The sequence below is a fragment of the Octodon degus genome, unplaced genomic scaffold (genome assembly GCF_000260255.1).
Source record: "Octodon degus isolate 3935 unplaced genomic scaffold, OctDeg1.0 scaffold00130, whole genome shotgun sequence".
Taxonomy (NCBI): domain Eukaryota; kingdom Metazoa; phylum Chordata; class Mammalia; order Rodentia; family Octodontidae; genus Octodon; species Octodon degus.
Genome location: NW_004524706.1, coordinates 6,785,580 through 6,808,673, shown reverse-complemented (window position 1 = coordinate 6,808,673; position 23,094 = coordinate 6,785,580). Strand labels below are relative to the sequence as shown.

General features: G+C 41.4%; 1 pseudogene; it reads left to right on the top strand.

The window, feature by feature from the left end:
- The first annotated feature begins 19,985 nt into the window (after positions 1-19,985).
- On the top strand, positions 19,986-20,471 carry LOC105743511 (annotated as a pseudogene).
- The last annotated feature ends 2,623 nt before the right edge of the window (positions 20,472-23,094 follow it).

The following is a 23,094-nucleotide window of genomic DNA, read 5'->3' as shown; positions in this document are numbered from 1 at the left end:
CACCTGTAATCCCAACCCTCAGGAGGTTGAGGCAGAAGAATCATTTCAAGTTCAAGACCAGCCCAGGATACAAAGTGAGCTCAAGGCCAGCCTGAACTACATCGTGAAACCCTGTTTCAAAAAAACAAGACCAAAAAAAAAGGAGTCTTATTAAATTGTCTGGGGAGAACTGGAACCTATAATACTTCTGCCTTTGTCTCCCAGAGGGCTGGATTATAAGCATGCATCACCATGCCTGGCAGTACTTACTTTTTATAATCAGATTTTAATTACAGAAAGAGGTATGGTGATTCCAGAACTTGGGAGGCTGAAGAAGATGGATCACTATGAGTTCAAGGCCAGGCTAGGCTACATAATAAATTCAAGGCCAGTGTGAAATATATAACAAGACCCTGTCTCAAAAAAAAGAAAAGAAAAAAAAAAAATCAAAGGAAAAAAACAAGGAGTATTTAGAGCCAGAGGTATAACTCAGTAGTAGCATATTTGCCCAGCATGTCCAAAGTCTTGGGTTCAATACCCACTATCACAAAGAGGGGGAAAAAATCTGCCAGTAGTGAAAAGGCAGGAAGCAGAACAGAGGGAGGGCCAGTTAGGACATTGTTACAATGGTATGTCAAGAAACAATAAAATCTAAACTAAGACAGTACTACTGGGATCAGTACAAAGAAAAGGGAAGGAAGACAACACTATGTATTACAACAAATACTTTGAAATTCATATTACTTTAAATGAAATTCTTGTAATTTTTTGTTTTAATTCTCATTTGTACGCTCTTTAAAAAATAAAAAGAAAGGTATGTGAGATTTAAAGTGGAATCCATGGGCTGGTGAGATGGCTCAGTGGTCTAGAGCACCTACTTAGAACAAGCTTAGCAAAGCACAGGGACCGCGGTTCAATCCCCCAGCACCACATGCCAGCCACCCCTGCCCCCTGGTGGGCTGAGCTAGCCACACACACACACACACACACACACAAATAAATATAAAAATAAATAAATAAAGTGGAATCCTATTGCATTTGATCACTTTTACTTGTGTTAGGATAGAACAGTATATAGATTAGTAATAGTAAACCTCTTAGAGACTGGTTGCCCAAAATACAACCCAAAATTCTATTTATCACAAAGTGCCAGCACTACAATTAAACCTGCTTATTTAAGTTTTAGTTTAAAAAAGCAACTGTTATCTGATGCTCGGCTGAGGGCCGGCTTGGTTTGCATGCTGACAGAGGGTTCTGCATATGTGCTGCAGCATATGAGCCATAGGCTTGCTACAAAGTGTATGGATGGACAGAGGAAAACCTGTCAAATGATTACCAAATATTTCACTTGGGTAGCTGGTAAAAGGTAGTGTCTAAAATAAAGTTTGAGGTTTCTTCTGTAGTTCCAGGAATCAAACCCAGGACCTCAAGCATGCTAGGCAAGCGCTCTACCACTGAGCAATACCTTCAGCTTGTGGCTTTAAATAAAGAAACAGAGGGAAAAAAAAACAGGTTTTCCAGAGTGAAGATGAAAGGGTCAGTATGAAACATGTTGAATAAAAGTACCCACAGCATATCTCCCGCCACCAAAAAAAAAAAAAATCCTCAAATACAAAAGGGAAAATGTCTGGAGCTCAGGAAAAAAGCCTAGCCCAAGGTCACCACACTGAGTATTGACAAGATCACTCAAGAAAAATGTAGTGATCCAAAGGCAAAAATCCTAGACTGCTTCTTTACTTAATCGTCAGTAAAGAAAAATAAACCTGTAAATGTGAAAGAAGAAAACCAGAAAAGGATGAGGTCACCATTAAAAAGGAAAAAACCTTCAAGAAAGAAGAGTGCCTCTTATCAGCCAGAAAGGCCAACTAAGATCAGAGCTGAAAAAGTATTACTGGATTTGACAATTACAAAGTGATTAGTAGGACTGGTGAGAAAGCTCAGCAGTCTAAGTGCCTGCCTGGCAAGCACAAGGACCCAAGCTGGATCCCCTGAACCACATGCCGTGCCAGCCTAGGAACTATAGGTAAGCTGTGCCAGCCACCAAAGCTGGGCGTGGTGGCACACACCTGTAATCCCAGCACTAGGGAGGCTGAGCTAGGAGGATCACTATGAGTCCAAACTGTGTAGGGAGACCTTGTATCCAATAAATAAACAATTTTTTAAAAGAAGCATATTTTGGCTGGTGAGATGGCTCAGTGGTCTAAAGCACCTACTTGGAACAAGCTTGGCAAAGCACAGGGACCGCGGTTTGATCCCCCAGCACCACATGCCAGCTAGCCCCGTCCCCAGGTGGGCTGAGCTGGCCACACACACACACAAAATAAATAAATAAATAAATAAATGTTTTAAAAAAAGAAGCATATTTAAAAAAAAAAAAAGGGCCAGCGATATAGCTCAGCAGTCTAAAGCACCTGCTTTGGCAAGCTTAGGGGACCACTAATGGATCACCAGCATCAAATGCCATACCAGCCCCACCCTCAGGATGGGCTGAGATGCCCCCCCCCAAAAAAGTTATTAGTAATTAGTGACCTTGACAACAGCAATGGGGAAGCAGAATGGGTCCTGAGTATTAAACCCAAGACCTTCACACCGAAGGCCAAATCCTCTTTATTTTACACCCCAAAATCTCACTAAGTATATATACTCATAGAAATAAATACCTTAAAGATGAGGCCAGCGAGATAGTTCAGCCATCCAAAGTGCCTGCTTAGGCAAGCTTAGGCAGGTTCTTTAGGACCATGGTTCACTCTCTGGCACCACATGCTGCACCAGGCCTGCCTTCAGGGCAAGCTGAGCCAACCCAAAAAAAAAAAAAAAAAAGCCAACAAACAAAAAACCCCGAAAGATAATACATTAAAATGTTCACATGTATATGGTGACAATTTTTTTTTATGTGGTACCAGGAACTGAACTCAGGACCTTGTGCTTGCCAGGCAGGTGCTTATACTGCTGAGCTATGCTCCCGGCCCTATAAATGGCAGGATTTTGTTAGTTTTTCCTTTTTTCTCCTAGTTTCCATATTTAGATTTTGATTTGAGAGTCATTATACACAAAATGTTTACAAAATTATCCAAGCAGTAAACTGGTCCAAGAAAACCACAAGATCCAAAGAATAGCAAATAACTACAACAGCTGAACAGAAACTACTAAATTCTGCAAGGAAGTTATCTGAAGTGAGAGCAACTTCATCTGGGATGACAGGCATAACACTGGCCATGTAGGTCAAGATGACTAAAGAAACACAAAAAATGTTATTAAAAATTAATGATTAAAACTAAGCAAACAAAAAGTGGAGAACGGCACTCTGAAAAAAGAGACTTAAAGGATCTTTTTTCTAGGGATGGAGAAAATCTGAACAGATTTATAGTTCACTAACAAAAGAGGAAAGACTAAGACTGGCCTCTGAAATACGCAGGGATGAAGAGAGCCCTAGTAAAGATTACAGACAAAATGAGAGGTAAAGGTATGGAAAGGAAAGGATTTGCTGGGTGGAGTGGTGAGTCTGAGAAGAATGGTGCAAGTCTGGAATAAATGCTGTAGGGAAAGGGAACAGGAGTCAACCAGAAAGTAATCTAGGTGTGGCTGGTGCTCATAAACCTGTAAAGAAACCAGTCAGCACAGTGCTATGCCACTGTAGAGAAAGTGAACATGAGTCGAGCCCTACAGAGACCCAAGAATATCTGTACATGGATTGTAAAGGCCAGGCCAGGAAGATACTGACCTCAAAAAAGGTCTGGTGGATAAGAAAGAGCAGAGCCCAGGTTTCACAGGCAAAAAGTAATAGAAGTCAAAGAAAGCTTGTGACCAGGCTCTCAGATTTCTAAAAGAAACAAAACCATTTCATGTTGCCTAAAATGACTTTCCCTCAAAAGATATAGCCATCTCTAAGTCCAGAACTGATGCCACGCTCATTTCTAGGCCAAGGTCAAGTATAAACTGGTACTTCAAATAGGGCTGATGAGACCACAAAGGTAACTGCAGTGAGAAGGGGACAGAACTAGGTTCTCCTGCTAAACTTCTTCCTTCCTTTGAAATATGAGCTGGATCTCTGGATGTAATATCAGTAACTCTTCTTTTTATTGACTGAGAATTATGGGCATTCTCATATATGTTGAAAATAAAAGTTTAAGAAACTGTTTAATGACTAGTTTGGCAATTCCCTCAGGGGTGTTGAGGGCAAGAGTCACTGTCTTTCACAGGTCCTTGGATCCCTCCCTCAGTGGTTAAGATACAGCATGAAGGACAATTCAAACATAAAACTCAACAGAGAAGCAGAAGTTGGAGCCTGCTAATAACGTAGGTGACATTCACCTATCTTATAAAAGGTGAATGGTTAGGGATGTAGCTCAGGGTTAGAGCACTTGCCTTCCTAGAGTCCCAACACTGGGTTGAAAGGCTGAATTTAACCCTTGATTCCTTGCCTTGCAATGACAGGAGAAACAAAACAGAGTATTTATTCCCTAAAACTTCAAGTTCCCATCTAGCTTATTATTGTAGCCTGGTGTGAAAAAAACAAAGAAACTCGAAATCCTCTTTAAAAGCTACCAATTAACCAGAACACTGCCCCCTAAAATGACTGCTGGCTTATATTGTATGATTTACTCTATGAGCTCAACCTCCTTCTGTATCTTCTATCATCTAAAAAACAAAGGACATGGGCCAGCCAAATAGCTCAGCAGATTAAAGCACCTGCAAGCAGGCGTAGAGGCCAGGGTTCGATACCCAGGCCTGCCATGCTGGCGCCATCCTCCAGGTGCACTGAAACAGCAACTGAGACTGGGCGTGGTGGTACTCGCCTGCAATCCCAGCTCTTACGGGAGGCTGTAAACAGGCAGATCACTACAAGTCCGATCTAGTAGTGAGACCCTGAATAGTCTGTGGACCCTTCCCTAAAATACAAAATAATAATTATAATAATAATAAAAATGAAATGACATAATGATTACAAAAGGTACTTCTGATATTGAAGTACACAGTAAAAAGAGTAAGAATCCAAGAATTGTTTAGGCACCTGGATAATCATCTGGAATTGGCCCTCATAAGCCTGCTCTGCCACCCCGCTTGGAAGAAGATGAGCTCTGTTGTGAAAGATGGAAAAAGTAACTCCAAAATGTTTAATGGGACTCTGGTTCACCTTCCCTTGGGTCACTGCCTTTCTTTGCTCACAAACACTTAATTGTCCCTGAAAAGTAGGTCAGTGCCTTGTGGAACAATCTGGAAGGAGTACTAAGACCCAGCCTACCACTCCAGCAGCCAGAAGAGGCCCAAGCAAGCTGTGTCTAGGAGACCAAGACCAATCAACAGTGCAGTGTGCAATAGTGCTCCAGGTGCTCCAGGCAACAACCTAGCTACTGCCATTCCTAGGAGGTGACTCAGTGCCAAGGGAGAGCACAAGACGTCCAGGATATGAGGCTGAAGCTCATCTTGAATCCAGGAAATAGCTATTCCACTTGGATGGCTAATGAGGTGCTCCTAATCATCCCCAAACGAAGGGAGCAAAAGGTGAACAATAAGAATGCTGAACTCTTTCCCACTGTTCATATGGTCCTCTCTGTAAAATACCAAGCATTGCTCAACCATAAATGGAGTTGCCTGAATGTCTCCCCGTTCCCCCAAACATATTCTTCAGGATACTCAAAAACAAATACTGCCTCTTACCATAATCCTTAGCACTACAAGTTGTCATTTGGGCAAAAAGAAGAGAATCCAAATACACCATTCATTCAGAATTCTAAGGTCGAACTCCCCACTCAAATCTCCTCCAACCTTCTAACTGGCTAGTTCACTAATTATAGGATACTGCTTCAAAGTCAAAAAGAAGAGGCCCAGGGGAATGAGGCGACAGAGGACTGGCAATCTGGGAAACAGCCACTAGAGGGTCAGCTGTCCAGCTGGCTCTGGAATCTGAAGATTTCCAAATCTAACAAATGCTTTTCTCAGCAAGAATCAGAAGTATGTGTGGCAGCTGCGGACGATAGAGGCTGCAGAACCCAGCTTATAAAGCCAGCAAACCACTTCCTTAAGCCTTTGTTCCCTACAAAAAGCTCATGCTGCTAGGACCTTCACGCTAGGAGCAGATAACAACTCTCAGAAAGAGGAATAGGAAACGGAGCTGGTTATCTCTTTGGCAGACTGGACATTTCCACTCCTCTTTCCCCAAGTTCACTCCTGGTAAAACCAAAATTAGTGACAGCTCCAACCTTTGTAAACTCTGACTAAATAATTTCCAATTATCTTTTAGTACCACACCCCTCTCCTCCTCTTGGTCCCTCCTCTTTTCCTATCTCTCCTGTGTCCCAACATAAACACATCCTACCTCTCCAAATCTCGAGGTATATTAGAGTCAGAGTCATATCACTGAACATCTGACTTCTTTTTGTTTGTCTATTTGTTTAGCTTTTTTTTTTTTTTTTTTTTTTTGTCTTTTTGAGATAGGGTCTCACTATATAGCTCAAGCTGGCCTTTTTGAGACAGGGTCTCACACTATATAGCTCAGGCTGGCCTTGAGCTCACTTTGTGGCCCAGGCTGGTCTTGAACTAGCAATTATTCTCCTGCCTCAGCCTCCCAAGAGCCGGGATTATATGCAATTGCAGTCATGTGCTACCACACCTGGCTATGTTGTTTTATTACTTGTTAGATTTAGTCTAACGGACCCTACAATCTACAAAGGAAGGAACATACCTTATTGCCATCACTGTAGCTATAATTATATGCTTTAAGTACCATTTTAAGCACTTTATATATATTATTTCAATTTCCACAAGACTCCTACAATGTGAGTGCTATCACTAAACACTTTACACACTGGGCATAGTGGTACAGGCTTATAATCCTAGCCTTCTGGAAGGTTGAAGCAGGAGGATGGTAAATTCAAGCTTTTCTCACACAATTTAGCAAATTAATGACACCTGTTTACAAAAGGGTGGCAGCTGGGCATGGTAGCACATGCCTAAAATCCCAGCACTCTAGAGGCTGAGGCAGGAGGATCACCCTGCATTTGAGTCCAGCATGGGCCACATAGTGGCCAGCCTGATGTACAAACTGACACCCTGCCGAAAAGAAAAGAAAAGAAAAGAAAAGAAAAGAAAAGAAAAGAAAAGAAAAGAAAAGAAAAGAAAGAAATTTGCCTAAGATCAGCTAATAAATGACACTGAGGAGATTCATGCACTCAGCCCCAGTGCTCCACACCAGTAGGCCTCACCCAGCACTCCCATCTCCCAAGAACTTGTCAGAAAAAGACTGCTGAGCCTCACCCTAAACTCTGTACACTGACTTACAACCAGGGAGGGAGTCAGCAAACTGTTTTAACAAGCCCTTTAGGTAGCTCTGATGCAGGCTCAGGTTTGAAATCCATATGCTATGCTGCTTTGGCTTTTACGTATTTGAGCCACACCCAAGGCAGAGAAGAATCCAGGAGGAACTTACTAGTGTAAAAATAATCTGCACAACTGCTTATGGCATAATGGCTAAGAGTGTACAACCAGACTGTTGTTAACATGAAACACAGTTCTGCTGCCTATCAACTGTGTGTCCCTGGATAAGTCATTATGCTTTTCTGTTCCCAAGTTTCAACAAGTATAAAGTGGAAGGCATTACTTGTACATAAGGTAATCAAGAAAGGTTACACGCAAGTGGTGTGTGAGATGGATATGGAAGGACAAATAAGATGTAGAAATGAAAGGCCAATCCAAGCACCAGAAACAGCACACACGAAAGCACAGAGTAGGAAAGCTAACACATGTAAGAAAAGCACCCATCCTTCATGCTGCAATAAGAAGGGTAACATGAAAAGAAGTAGAAAAAGAATAAACAAGGGGTGGGGCTGAGCAGATGGCTCAGTGGAATAAGTGCTTCCCCGGCAAACGCAAGGGCCTGAGTTCAATCCCCAGTTCTAAAAAAAGAATAAACAAGAGGAAAGAAATCTGTTCCTTCCCCTCACATAACCATCTTTGATAATTCAAGTAGGAGTCATTGATGAAACCACTAAAATTAATTTTAGGATTATCTGTGAATCTAAAGTATTTAGTATACCCTAAACTCATTTACATGGGATAATTAGAACCAGCTACATCATCTATAGAACGTGGAATACCTGTGATTATGAAGTTTGTATAGGTTATTCTTCATCAAAGCTCCTCACTGGAATTCAAGAGAAAACTCACAGATTGTTTTCAGTGCACATTTATAATCCTAGCACTCATGCGGCTGAGGCAGGACCTTAAGTTTGGGCCCAGCCTGCACTAAAGAGTGAGTCCAAGGCCAGCCTGAAGTACATAAGGGGAGCTTGTCTCAAAAAACAAGACAAAACAAAAAAGATTGTTTTGGCTTTTAAAACCAACTTCTGATGTCTTTATTCAAATAAAAGAAGGGGTTCACTTAACACCAACTAGAGCATGAAAAGTCATTTCTCAGTCATTTCTCAAGTGTTTGTCTGGACCACTTTTCAAATAGAGTATAAGGCACCCTCACCTTTACTATTTTCACTCACTGGTTTTATATTTGGGGAACTGGGGATTGCACCAAGAGGACCTCTGCATGGAGCCACATCCCCAGCTCTCTTTTTATTTTCTATTCCGAGACAGGGCCTCACTAAGTCACTAAGTTACCTGGGCTGGGCTCAAACTTGTAAGTGTCCTGCCTTAGCCTCCTCCTAGAGTGCTGGATTCTAGTATACCCCCACACCCTGATCACCCAATGTTTTTGTGTAGGAAAGTATTTTACTTCAATGCCAAAAAGCATCTGAAAGTAAAAAACATAAATTTGGGCTGAAGAGGAAGCACAGAACTTACAAAGGGTCCTGGATACTATTCCCAGAACACAGAATGAATAAATCAATAAACTTAGCACACTGTGAAGGAATTCCATTTGTAATCAATGAAGAATAAAAACAGCTTGTTGATCATGCCAAATACTCTGTCCTTAAAATACAATTCTCAGTTTTGAAAAAGAAAAGTTTCATATGAAAACACATGCATTTTCTAAGCAGCAAGCAGAAGGTAAAGTTCAGATTCCACACTGAACATAGAGTTTGTCTTTATTCCACTGTCCTACAAGTGCCCCCTACTGTCAGTTAGATTTAACCAATGTTTCTCTAACGTTCTCTTAAGACTCATTTTCAACTGGATCCAGCGGCACATACCTATAATCCTGCTACAGAGAAGACTGTACCAAAGGATGGCAAATTTAAGCCCAGCCCGGACAACCTCAAGACCAAGTCTCAAGATAAAACTTAAAAGGGTCTGAAATGTAGCTCAATGATAGAGTGCTTGCTTAGCACATGAAGCCCTCCCTGGGTTCCACCCCAAGAACAAAAAAAAAAGAAAAAATTAGATTTTAGATCTTTTTTTTTTTTCCCCCTTTTTCTTTTTGACTAGGGATTGAGCCTAGGCAATCTTTACTGCTGAAATATACATCCCAGACCTTCTGTTTGAGAAAGGGTCTCACTAAACTGTCCAGGCCTGCCTACAACTTGCATCATTTTCCCTCAGCCTTCTGAACAGCTGGGATTACAGATGTATACCACCATGTCAAGCACAAACATAATTCTTTAGTTATATGCACATACACAGTATTAATGGCTACAACTAAATGTGATCTTTATTAATGTAATATAGAATTGATTTGCTTATATATGTTGACACCATAAGATCATCCTAAACAGTACCTGTAAGATAAATGGTACAGAAGTAGGAACTATGAAGGCAGGCTTATTTGGGTGAGGGAGTACAGTGAAAGGATAGATCCTTGCATTCAAACAACCAATGACACTGCAGTCCTCTCAAGCAGAGAGAGAACTAAAGAAAAAGCAACGTACATTTCCTTCCCCCTATAAACTGACTGAATTCTACAGCTAGAGATCCAGGATTCTGAAGGGACTGCATCTTTTTCCCCCTCCACCCATGTTCAGCATAAGCATAACACATAAAAGCTTGGGCTCCTGGACTTTTCCAGTTCTTTTTCAGGCCTGCAAGAATCTGTCTAAGCTATAAAGATTCTTCTGCTTAGGTTCTGTGTATTTTAACCTTTCTAGAAACATTTTCGATCATCCTGGGACCTCCTCTACCAATGTATACATCCTAATGGTGGGCTCAGTGGAGGAGAACATACAGCTTCTACACTGTGTCACCTACTGATGGGGTATTTGTGTGTGTGTGTGTGTGTGTGTGTGTGTGTGTGTATACATGCTTGTATGGATCTTTACCTAGAGACATGTGTACGTGTGCATGCGCACACACACTCAAAAATCCTACCCTGGGTGAACCACACTGCCACTTCACAGCTATACATACTGGAATTTTCTCACAGTAACTCACCTGTACAAAATAAACCAAGACTATGGTTATGTCACCACAGAATACCATTCCTCTTTAGATCAAAGGAAAGGGGCCTGGGGCTGTAACTCAGTGGCACAGTGCTTGCCTAGCAAGCATGAGGTCATGAATTAGATTCCTCGTACAAAAAATAAATAAATAAATAAATAAATAAATAAATGCAAGAAAGTTATAGGCATACAAGAGTAATATGACCTTAGGGAAAATTAGGCTAAAGGCAATACATTTTCTTCTAGAGTTCTGCCAGTACTAGACCCTCTGTAAGCAGTTCAGTAGGTTAATCATTTGTTAGACTCCTATCAAAGTGGATCCTATGATCAAAACCCAGAGAGGCAAAGTCAACACACAAACAGTATTGTTCTATTTCACCCGCTTCCTCTCAGCTTTGAAGTTAGCTTAGAGATTCAATCCAATAATGCTAGTACTTATTTTTTTAATTTTTAACTAGTATTTAAAATAATCACACTGGGCTAGCATGATAGCTCAGCGAACTAAGTGCCTGCTTTGGCAAGCACAGGGCCCAGGGTTCAATCCCCAGTCCCACATGCCGTGCCTGCCCCACTGCGGCATGCTGAGCCAGCAACCAAGTCTGGGCGTGGTGATGCACGCCTGTAATCCCAGTGCAAGAGAGGTTGAAAACAGGAGGTTCTCTACAAGTCTCAGCTGCATAGAGAGACCCTGTACCAAATACATAAATGAAAAAAATAAAATAAAATAATCATTTTATTAGCCATTCAAATGTCAATCAACAGGTGAATAGATAAAATGCAATATATGCATACAATGGAATATCATTTAGTCTCAAGAAGGAAATCCTAATGTTCTTACATAGATGAAGTTTGAAGGCATTATGCTAAGTAGAAGTACAAATACTGTATGATTCCACTTACATAAAGGACCTAGAGTAGTTAATTTCATAGAAACAGAAAGTAGAATAGTAGAATGTCAGGGGTTGAGGAAAGAAAAGGGAATTTTTATTTCATGGAAATGGAATTTCAGTCTGAGATGATAAAAAAGTTTTGGAGAGAAACGATAGTGATGGTTGTACAACACAAATGTACTTGTAATACAAGTGAGCTATAGACTTAAAAATGTTTGAAACAGCCAATTTTATGTTACGTGTATCTTTTCCCACAATGAAAAAAAAATCATACTGCTGTCTGAAATAGTACACCCCTACAACCCAGCTACTAGGTGAGCTGAGGCTTGAGGGACTGTCTCAAGTCCAAGGCCAGCATGGATAATTTAGTGAGACTTTGTCTTAAAACAAACATTCAAAAAGGGATAGGGCTCGAAGCTGGGCAGGCATGGTGGAACACACCTGTAATACCAGCCCTTGGGAAGCTGAGGCAGGGGATCATTGTGAGTTGAGATGAGCCTGAGCTACAAAGTGAGCTCAAGGCCAGCCTGACTGCAAGTGAGACACCTGTCTCAAAAAAAAGGCGGGAGGGCAAGGGGGGATAGAGCTATAGCTCAGTGCTTCCTGGGTTCAATCAACATACCTGGAAAAAATGATACTGCTATTATGATTCCATGACAAAAGTTAGCTACAATTACATACCTAGATATGTGCTAGGCAATATCTTTTATATATGTATATGTATACTTGAGTTAATACTCGAGTAATTTTTTGGGGGGGGTATTGGGAATGGAACTCAGGACCTTGCACTTGCCAAGCAGGTACTTGTTCCACTGAGCTATATCCCTGGCCCTAATTTAATCTACACAGAAATCTTGTAAGCTGCCTATTATCGCAAATATTTTGAAAATAAGGAATTAGGAAAAGTACACCCTGCGGAGAGGTTAACTGATTATCCAAGGTCACAGAACCAGAAAATACCCAGAACAAGAATCGCAAAGTCAGGACTCCCAAAACTGCTTATTTGTTTGTTTGATTTTAAAGGTACTGGAAGCCAGGAATGGCAATTCAAGCCTGTAATCTCAAATACTTGGAAGGTTGAGGCAGAAAGATCTGGAGAGCTCAAGGGCAGCCTGGGCGCAGGTACGCTCAAGGCCAGCCAGAACTGCATAGCAAGACTCTCAAAAAATAATACAGGAGCCAGGAACATAGCTCAGCGGCACAGTGCCTTCCTGGCAAGTGCAAGGTCCTCAGTTTGATTTCGGGTACCAAAATAATATCATAATAATAATGGTCATGATAATAAAGGTACTGGAGACTGAATCCAGGACCTTGTACTGGGCTATATTGCTACCTGACCCCACATTCTTTTTTTCCAACTTTAAGACAAAGTCTAAGTTGTCCCTGGACTTGATCTTGTGATCCTCCTGCCTCATCTTCCCAGAGTGCTTGAAGCCAGGCCAGGATTCCTTTCAACTGTAAAATGCTGCTGTCTGCCCTATAGGGGAAATGTATCTGATCCTACAAAATAGTCACAAACAAAAACAAACCCCTGGAGCCAGGAGAAAAGTCACAGGGTAGCCACGGAGAGATAAAAGTAGGAATTTTTAGCCACTGTGTCTTGCTCTTATATGGTGGCCCACCATCAAGCTGTAGGTTATACTTCTTTCCCCACTTTTACTTGGCCCAAACTCATACTGCACAGCCTGTTTTTTTTCCTAGCTCTAATAAAACTTCACTAGCCTTAAAAAAGGAAAGGAAAGGAAAGGAAAGGAAAGGAAAGGAAAGGAAAGGAAAGGAAAGGAAAGGGAAAAGACAGGACAGGACAGGACAGGACAGGACAGGACAGGACAGGACAGGACAGGACAGGACAGGACAACAGAATAGAACTGAACAGAACAGAAGAGACCAGAACAGAACAGAATACCTGCCTGACAAGGTCCTGAATTCAATTTTTGGCTAATAAAATAAAGAATTTTCTGTTAAAAATTAAGCACAAATTCTTCAATTCTACTAATAAAGTCATTATTCTTCTAGTGATATTTAAAACTTTTAAACACATCAATTACCTAGCCTTGCAAAATCCTATCAAACTAGGAAAAGCATAGTACCCATAAAACCCAAAAATGAAGCCAGGCGTGGTGGTGCATGCCTGTAATCCCATCACTCAGAGGCTGAAGCAGGAGGATCAATGTGAGTTCATGACCAGCCTGGACTACCAAGTGAGCTCGAGGCCAGCCTGAACTGCATAGTGAGACCCTGTCTCAACAACAAAAAAAGGGTACACACACACACACACACACACACACACACACACAGAAATTTTACCTCACTTCCCAGGCAATTTCCTGTCATTTGAGAATTTTTAAGAACTTCTCCATGATTGATTAAAAAAAAAAAAAATCTAATGTTAACTTTAAAAAATACAATCTAAGAAAGTCTTCCGTAAAAAATCTCATGAGTTTGCATGTTACAAGACCTCAAGTCCTCAAACATTAAGCAAAGTTCCACTTGAAGCAAAACAGATCACAGTGACTTTCTGCCCATTCTTCCTCAGCTTCTACAGCAGAAGGAGCAAGAAGAGGCAGGACTGGATGGAGGACTCTCACTCTCCGGTAGGAACACAGCAGTGCTGCACAGCGCCACAGGTAGCACTGCTTGTTAACAACTACTTCCTACCAGCCCCTCCCAGAGAAAAAGCCACAGGGTCTGCTGGAGAGGACAGAAGACAGGAAATCTGGACAGCCAGATTCCAAACCCAGCTTGATCCCTCGGTCAAGGCTCAAGGAGGGCACTCTGCCAGCCTCCATTCTAAGGGTGGTGTCCTTCCACACAGACTAACAATTGCGTTCCAGTGGACTTAGATGCAAGCAGCTCTACCCAGACAATGGGGACAAGAGGAATCCGCAGCATGTAGGTCTCCGTGACAACCCCAGCTTTTCTGACCTCAGTGAAGGAGCTCTATCACTACAGATCAAATAGGCACAGCCCAGGAAAATTATTCAAAACAATTATTTTAGGTCTATGACTCTCCCAGAGGAGCAAGAAAGCTTTGGTTCATGGATATGCTTTGAATTCTTCAAAAGAAAACTATTCTGATGAAAACAAAAGCAACTCCTTCCTTCCCACCCCCTCATCCTAACTGATTTATAGTTACCAAGTGTCTCCTGGTATTTAGAAAATATGCTGTCAAATAGGAAATGAAAAATATCCATTTCTTCCAGGAGGAAGAGGGAGGAGTCACAGCCTTATAGAGACAGGAAAGCAGCTGATCAGGATTCAAGCCACTAAGCTCAGAGAATGAACTGCTCCCTTCTCTTGCAAGGGATGCAAAGTTTTTCAAAGTGAGGCCATCTTGTTCTGCAGTGTTGGGTATTCACCAATTAAATGGAAAAAACAAAAGCACCCCATTCCCTAAGTGCCAACCAAAACAACATACTACAAACTTCCTAGTTTTTGCTAATGGAACAGGAGAAAAAGAACACAAAAGTAACGTTCATACAATAGCCAGAGAAACAAGAAATATTTGCTAACAGCTACAGGTGACCCCAATATTTAAAGTCTGTATCCACCCAATCTAAGGTTGTGATGGGTGTGGAATAGAAGCCAAAGAAACCATTGAAACTTTGCCAACAGCAATCATCACCATAACAGCTGGACAGCTCTGCAGTGCCTGGCTAGCAGAGCCCCAAGACCTGCTTCTCCCAACCCCAATCTAATCTTTTTTTTTTTTTTTAAATATTTATTTATTTATTTATTGTGTGTGTGTGTGTGTGGCCAGCTCAGCCCACCAGGAGGCGGGGCTGGCTGGCGTGTGGTGCTGGGGGATTGAACCATGGTCCCTGTGTTTTGATCAGTTTAGCTTGTTCTAAGTAGGTGCTTTAGACCACTGAGCCATCTCACCAGCCCCCCAATCTAATCTTGAGTGCCTCCCTTTGCTAAGGGCTATCCCTTTTTTTGAGAGGACTAGACAAATTATCTTTCTCCTTACAAAGGTCACAGTGACTAGAAGCCTTGTCCAAGGTTATTAGCTAGCAAAATATGTTCTCCCATGGAAAGGAACTGCAAAACAACTGTTTTTTCAAAATATTCTTAGGCAGGGGGCCTGCCCATTAGCTCAGTTGTTTAAGTGCCTGTTTAAGCAACGCAATCAGGCTCAGGATGCTGTGATTTGATCCCCAGATCTGCATGCCTTACCAGAAAAAAAAAAAAAAAAAAAAAATTCTTAGGCAACAAAAGTCTGTTTCTTAGCCCCCCCACAAAAAAGACTCTATATCTCTGCTATCCATCCAGAGTTTTCTAATGTCTCTCAATTAAAGCAGCCTTGTACTATTCAGCTTAATATAACTTACCTCTACAAAAACTTGCCCTGAGCTGGCTGGGCATTTTGCTTTATAAAATTAGGGACACAAGGATGAATGAGATGCTCTCCCAGTTCTCAAGGTACTCTCAAGAAACTTGTGGAGGACAGAAAGGCAAATAACTGACCAGACATAGTGGTGCACACCTGTTATCTTGGTCCTCTGAGAGGTTGAGGCAGGAGGATTATAAACTGAAGTCCAGCCTAGGTAACTTAGCAAGACCATTTCAAAATGAAAAATGGCTGGGGATGTAGCTCAGTGCAAAGGTCCTCAGTTTAATGGAGGAGAAAGGGAGGCAGCTGGGCACACAAACTTATTCAAAGAGGAGTAATATTAAAGGAAGGACATGTTTCAGCTCCTTCAGCTGTCAGCCACACCATCTAGGGATACTTGGCTTACCCGGTGAAAGAACCCTCTCTCAAGGAACCTCTGAAAATGTTTACCTTTTCCATTACCAATTTAACACCTCCAAATGATGCTGTCCACAATTCCAAGGCTGTAAATTGGTATGACATGTAAGAACAGCTCCACAATGGAAGAGAATCCTTGAGTCAGCTGAGGAAGTTATATAAAACCACACCCAGGAAACCTAACCTGAACAATGAAATCAGTGTGTAAACCTCTCCCATGTCTATCCCTCCCAGGGCCAGAGAATGGGACATGTAGGAGGATTTATCTCAAGAGACAGAAAGGAGTGGACATCAAAACCCACATTATTCCCATGGACCAAAACTCTTCCAGCAATAGGCCAAGTGTGGCAGGGCACATCTGTAATCCCAGCACTCTTGGGAGGCTGAGGCAGGAGGATCCTTAGGAATTTGAGAACAGCCAGGGTTTCAAAGTGAGCTCATGATCAGCCTAAGCAAGACTCTGTCTCAAAAAAACATGAAAAACAAAACCTCTCCCACTAACACAGTCTCAGTAATTTTGTTTTTTCCTGCAAATTAGCTGGCAGATAAACCATCTCACAAAAAAAGTAAGGAGGCATTTATAGCCCAAAAGACTGCGCCTTTATTTTTATTTTTTTACTGTTTTTAAAAGGATATTTTGAAAACTAAAAGCTCAACTGTTACAAATGTATTAGGGTCTTAGCTATAATACTCTGTTCAAAGCACCATTAAGCCTCATCTTCTGATAATGAGATATCCATTAATGGGGGAAAAAATACAATCTAAAAGTGACCTTTTCCCTTGCAGGGACAGATATCCGCCCCCAACATAAGCCACCTTCTGGGTCCTTAATACTCAGAGTAAAAGAATAAAGAATAGAGTGGGACCTCTTTATCAATAAGAAACAGATCCTTGTATTAGGAGGCCCCAAGGCCCCTAGATCAAGCAATCAAAACATTCTGCCCCCTCAACTATAGCAATATAACTATCACACTCCGCTTCCCTCTCTCTGTCTTCCTTCCTACTATTTGGGTAGAGAAGGAGAGCAGAAAGACAGATTCTATTCAGATCTGAGTAGCTACACAAGGCACAGTGGTCCACTGCACCAAGACAAGCAACTTACAGAGCATGGTGGGAAGTATGAATGAAGAAGGGAAGGAGAGGGGTTAAAAGAAGGTATAAAAACAGAGACTTTATCCACTTCAGCAGCAACCTAGAAGATGCAACGTGGTCCAGGCAACACAAAGTCTAGCACTGGTCAGACAATGGGCTAAAACAGCCTCAGCCTTGCCCTGCTGACTGTCCGGGTTCTCTTTCGGACTTCCCAGCTCAGTCTTTTTTCCAGTCTCACTCTGATGAGAAAGTGAGTAGCTGGGTGGTTCAGTTTTATTGCAAAAATTAATAATAAATGGCAGTTAATAACTAGTTTGCACCAGAGAAGCCGGTTCATCAAATCAGTCTACTGGTTCTGAGACACTGCTCTCGGTGTCACACCACCCTTTTATTTATGGTTTTAATAAAGCCAAACCCCTACATGCTCCCATCTATCCCCTTTTCAGCCCTCCTCCTACACTGAGTATCTCTCTCCCCCAGTGGTAAGTCTGAATCCGATCTAGTAGAGGAGGAAACAACCCGCTGCACAGGTATTTCGTGTGCCAACACCTCTCTCTCAGCACACACCCCATTCTGACAGACAGCCAAAATGATGTCAGCCAGCTGAGTGTTCCTTCAGCCTTCCGGTCTGGGCACCTGATCTTTAAAAATGGGTGTGTGATACTTGCTTTGGCAACACATGTACTAAAAATGGGTGTGCAGTATTAACAAGATCCAATCCCATCAGTTTGGTGATTACCTGCTGATTGTAGGGCACTGTGTTAGTCAAACTGTGAACAGAGGAATAAATCATAATCCACAAGCCTCAGCAGCACCATCTAATTAGATAAATATGTGAGAAGTTAAATAACAAAAAAATATACTTGTAACCCAACACTCTGGGAGGCTACTGCAGGAGAATTCCTAATTCAAGCCCAACCTGGGACATTTAGCAATTTAGAGAGACCCCATTTCAAAATAAAAAATTAAAAGGGGCCGGAAACATAGTTCAGTACAAAGGCCCTGGGTTCAATCCCCAGTGTTGCAAAATAAAATTCAAGAAGTGATGCACAGCATTTCATGGTCAACAAATGAGTGCTACAGTCATGCTGAATTCAGAAACAGAATGAGTGGCCACAGGTTGGTATAGTTTTGCCAAGGATTATGGGAAAGAAGGACATAAGCTCAGTGTTTTACACAGTGAAGTGTTTTACTAGGAGATAAGAACACTATCTTACAGAAAGGGTGCTCTAAACCATGGTGGTTCACACCTATAATCCCAGCAGTCAGGAGGCTGAGGTAGGAGGATCAATGTTCAAGGCCAGTCTGCACTGCACAGAGAAACCCTGTCTCAAAAAAGGTGCTCTTCCAGAGCACACATCCTAAGCATTAAATGAAGACTCAAAAGTAAACCAGATGCAGCCAAGCTTGCACCTGTAACCCAGCAGTCTAGGAGGCTGAGGCAAGAGGATCATGAGTAAAGGCCCATCCTAAACTATGTAGCAACTTAGCAAGACCCTATCTCAAGATTTGAAAAATTTTAAAAGAACTATAGGGGCCGGGGAAATGGCTCAGTAGAATAAGCGCTTCCCTGGCAAGCGCAAGGGCCTGAGTTCAATCCCCAGTTCCACCAAAAAAATAAATAAAATAAAAAATAAAAGGACTATAGTAGTTTAGTACAATAAACAAGCAACAAACAAGAGATTTCTGGAACAAGGAACAAAAGGAGATAAAACCAACACAAAGAAGTAAGGGAGGTAAAGGGAAAGTTCCAAAGTTAGCCTGGCAAAGACAAAAATGGGAAGAATACACATTAACACCTGAGCAGTGGTACCCCTGACCAGTGGGACTAGGTGAAGAAAAGGAAGATGAGAAAAGACAAAACTTTTACTTTTTTCTTTGTAATTTCTACTTGAATTCATTAAGCTATAATTTGCAATAATCTTAGAGAAAAACATAGTAAGCCTAATTTCCTTCTCTTAAGTACAAGTTTGAGGGCATTCTTTTTTATAGGAACTCACAATGTCCCCCATCTGACTAGGGTGTGTTAGAGAGCCTTAAGCCACTAGTTAAAAAGTGCTAACTGACATCATACTCCTGTTCTTATTCACAAACAATAAGAGCTTGCAAGCATGCAAGTAAAGGTCACTTTCCTGACCCTTTCAGGTGGCAGGACTTCAGAACTAGAAGTTTTAGAGAAAAGAAGGAGACTCAGGTCAGGAAAAGTATAACAACATGGTTAAGAGTTGGAGTTCTGAAGTCCAACAAAGCTAGATTTGAATGCCTGCTCTACCATTAACTAGGTGTGACCTTGGGCAAGTTGTTTCATATGACTGAGCCTCACTTTCTTCTGTAAAATGAGGATACTACTTTGTAGTATTTTTATGAGAATTAAATGGAGTAATGTATACAATTGGTTAACACAGTCCCTGGTACACAGTAAAAACTCAACTAATAGGACCTATTATCATTATCTAATTATTATTGTTAATCCACTCAAACTAGAAAAAGGAAGCATCTCAAACTAAAGTACATCAGAGATATTTCCTACACGCAAAACCAAAGTTCATACTAAATAAGACAAGAGGTAAACCTAAGTTTACCAAGGCATTTTTTTTTCCAGTACCAGGGATCAAACTCAGGACCTCACACTTGCCAGGCAGGCGCTTATGCCACTGAGCTATCTCGCTGGCCCTTACCAAGGCAACTTAGTAATAAGCTTTAAAGGACCAGCAAAAGTTAATTTCATAAACACATTTCTCTCTATATTAGAAAGTGGCTAAAACCATCTGTTAAAGATTGAATGTACCATATCTCCAAAAAGATCGTCTGCGAAACAGACCATGCTGGGCTGGCTGTGCGGGAGGGTCCTGTCAGGGACATGCACGCTTCTGTGGGTGGTGGTGCCCCAGGCCCTGCGCAGCTGGCTCGCGGTTTGTGGCAGGTGCAAGCAAGGGGGTGGAGCAGCTGCCCATGCCTTCAACCCCACTGTGCCCGCTCTCCAAGAAGCCGCGCCAATATGAAGCATCCACAAATGAGCTGATCAATGAAGAGCTAGGGATAGCCTATCCAATCATTGATGGGATTCCTAACATGATACCACAAGCAGCTAGAGCAATGCATCAACAGAAGAAGCAAGAAGAAATAGAGCAGCACTGAATCAACGTTTTAAAAAAACACTGCTACATTTTCTTAATTCTTATATACACTTTAAAACAGGATCGTGGCAGTTTGAGTGAAGAGAAAGAATGTTTCTGTCTTGCCTACACTGACTGTGCTTATTCCACTGATCTTAGCAGAACTGCTCTACTCAGCCTCTGTGGAAGAAGACTTCCCACAGCACTGCACAAGTACAGCCAGCCTTTGCTTTTACAGTCTGCTCTTGCCCACCACCATTCCAGTGTATGTGTTCTTCACCGCTGGATCTGGATGGCTATTAAGCTCTTCAGGCATAATTAACGCAGCCACAACCATGTGGCTATATAGTAAGTCCTAAGCACTTGGTGTCTGAAAGCTCAGAGAGGTCGAATACTGGAGACCTATTTAGTTTGAAGGAAAGTTGCTTTGACTTGCTTAACTCAGTTTTAGGACTAAAAAGCTTAAGATACAGAAGCTTTGATTGTACTTCTAGTTCTGCCCTTGTTTTTTGAAGATTCTAATTGCTGTATCAGAAACACAATAAAACGTTGTAATGGAGATTAACTCCTGTAATCATTTAAAAAAAAAAATGTTTAAGTCCTAACGCCTAAAAACTATCAATGTAACTTTATTTATTACTGTTTCTGAGGTCGTGTCTTACTATATTGCCCAGGCTGGTATCAAACTCCCAGTATCCAAGGATCCTCCTGCCTCAGCCTCCCAAAGACCTGCAACAACAGGCCTATTTAGCTTGTGACTGCTCAGAAAAAGGGTGCTTATAAATAATCAGAAGGAGGTCATTACAGCAATTCTTACCACAGTAAAACTGGTGTTCTTATATAAAAGTGGACATTTAGACATAGAAATCCCTACAGCTGATGCAACACATAGAAAATGCATCATCTAGAAGCCAAAACATACCTGAGGCTCCTGGGAGCAAAGAGAGGCAAGAACAGATTCTCCCTTGTGGCCTTCAGAAGGAACCAAGTCTGCTGCCAAAGTGAGCTTCAGCTTCCAGCCTCCAGAGCTATAAACCAATACTTTGCTATAGAAAGCCACCCCATTGTTTTGCTCTGTTATAGCAGCTTGGGCAAATATCATCTTTTAAAAAGAAAGGCATTTATGCTATTATAAACTATGTATTTTGAGATAATTTTAACCTAAAATCAAAAGGTGGGTCATTTAAAAAAGCTACCTGCATACTTCTCATCTCCTGAGTGAGGCTACCAATATACAGTCAGTAGAACCAAGACATTCTAAATCCTTTTAATCCAGTATATCTACTTTCTTAATCATCGCCCATATGAAAACAAAGGAAGAGGACTTTTTGGATAGTGAGCATCCACTGTGTGCCACATGATACTAAGTGCTAATACATGCTATTTTACTCAAATCTCACAACATTTCTACAAGGAATGAACTATTCTACCCACTGATGGGAAAAAAATCAACGTTTAAAAAGGCTAAATAAGTTACCAAGATCATAAGCCTTGCAGTGGCTGAGCTAGAATTACATTTTTTTAAAGTTATTTTTGAGACAGGGTCTCACTATGTAGTGCAAACTGGCCTTGAACTCTCTTATGTAACCCTACTTGGCCTTAAACTCACAGCAATCCTCTTGTCTCAGCCTCCCAAGTGCTGGGATTACAGGTGTGCACCACCATGCCTTGCCTGAGCTAAAACTTAAACCCCTCATTCTTAAATTATATCAGCCTGCTTGCAGAAGTTTTTTGTTTTTGTTTTTGTTTTTGTTTTTGCGGAACCGGGGATTAAACTCAGGCCCTTGCACTTGCCAGGTAAGCGCTTATTCCACTGAGCCATCTCCCCGGCCCCTTGCAGAAGTTTTAAACATTTACTTATTTTTTACAATGCTGTGGGATCAAACCCAGGAATTCTTATATTGTAGGCAAGCACTCTACCACATGCCATCCCTCCTTACTTTAATACAGGATCTCCCCAAGTCATCCAGGTTGGGTTCAAACTTAGGATCCTCCTGCTTCAGCCTCTCAAGCAGTTAGGATTACAGGCATGCACCATCACACCTCCCTTGGACAAGTAATTTCAATCAATTCCCTAAACTCAATTTTCTTTCAAACATTTGATTAAAATTACTATCTGTTAAATGAATCAGTGAAGAGACTTTAAAATCTTATCTAATCCTTCCATTTTTACAATAAGGAAATAGGGTTTAAGAAAGGAAAATTATTTGATCAGGGTCACAAATTTGTGGCAGAATCAGATATCCAATCAAAGCTTCCTGATTTCCCCTACACCATGTAAGTCTGATGTCAACAGCACTATGTGAGAACAGAAAGCACAGTCATCAGGTGGCATATACCTGTAATCCTATCACTAACGAGATTCAGACAGAAGGATTACAAGTTCAAAAACAGCCTGGACTACAGTGAGCCCCTATCTTCATAAAGAAAAAGACAAGAAAAAGAAAGGAGGTAGGGAAAAATAGCACGATGGAGAAATCAGACTGCCTCATTTCAAATCTCAGCTCTGCCATGGACTGGCTATGTCATGGGCAGGTCACTCAATCTCTGTTCCGTTTCATCCTCTGAAATGGAGACAATACTTATGTCACATGACTTCTCTAAGGACTGAATGAATAGATGCATAAAGTACTTATAATACTGCTTGGTACATTAATAAAAGCACTGTATGTGTTAAGTGCTGCTTCTACAGCCACTGTTACATAATACTAAGCAAAACACCATACTATAGATACATAACTACAGCCTTATAAAGCTGCAGACAAATGCACTCATTCAGAGATAACAAATCTGAGAAAAGAGGGTATTTCTGTAAGTAAGTTTGCCTAATTTGATTATTAGTAATAACATTTACTGAATATTTACTGAAAGCCAGGCTCAGTGTTCGGTGTGTTACAGGCACTATTAAATTTCATTAAAAATAAGACACTATCGCTGGGGAGATG